The following is a 547-nucleotide window of genomic DNA, read 5'->3' as shown; positions in this document are numbered from 1 at the left end:
AGAAGTGGAACTGTTGGGAAAAGTATACTTTTCAGATTTTGATTGGAATTGCCAATTGTTCCCCCAGAGAAGCTGTACCAATAGATACTTCTATCAATACCACCTGTGAATGAATGTCTACCTCACCCTACCTCCACCAAGGAGGGCAACAGGTCTGGTTTTAGAGCAGTTTTACTTTCAGTAGGCCTCAGACAAGCAGCAGTAGAATCATATGGTAATTCACATTCTCAGCCCCCAGCCCAGATACCTACTCAATCAGCAATTCAGTTTTTAAAAACTGGTTGTTTTTTTTTTATCATTTTACTTTAAGTTCTGGGATACATGTGCAGAACGTGCAGGTTTGTTACATAGGTATACATGTGCCATGGTGGTTTGCTGCACCCATCAACCCATCATCTAGGTTTTAAGCCCCACATGCATTAGGTATTTGTCCTAATGCTGTCCCTCCCCTCAGCCCCCAAAAGGCCCTGGTGTGTGATGTTCCCCTCCTTGCGTCCATATGTTCTCATTGTTCAACTCTCACTCATGAGTGAGAACATATGGTGTT

The sequence above is a fragment of the Pongo abelii genome, chromosome 7 (assembly GCF_028885655.2).
Source record: "Pongo abelii isolate AG06213 chromosome 7, NHGRI_mPonAbe1-v2.0_pri, whole genome shotgun sequence".
In the NCBI taxonomy this organism is placed as follows: domain Eukaryota; kingdom Metazoa; phylum Chordata; class Mammalia; order Primates; family Hominidae; genus Pongo; species Pongo abelii.
This window is presented reverse-complemented; position numbering follows the sequence as displayed.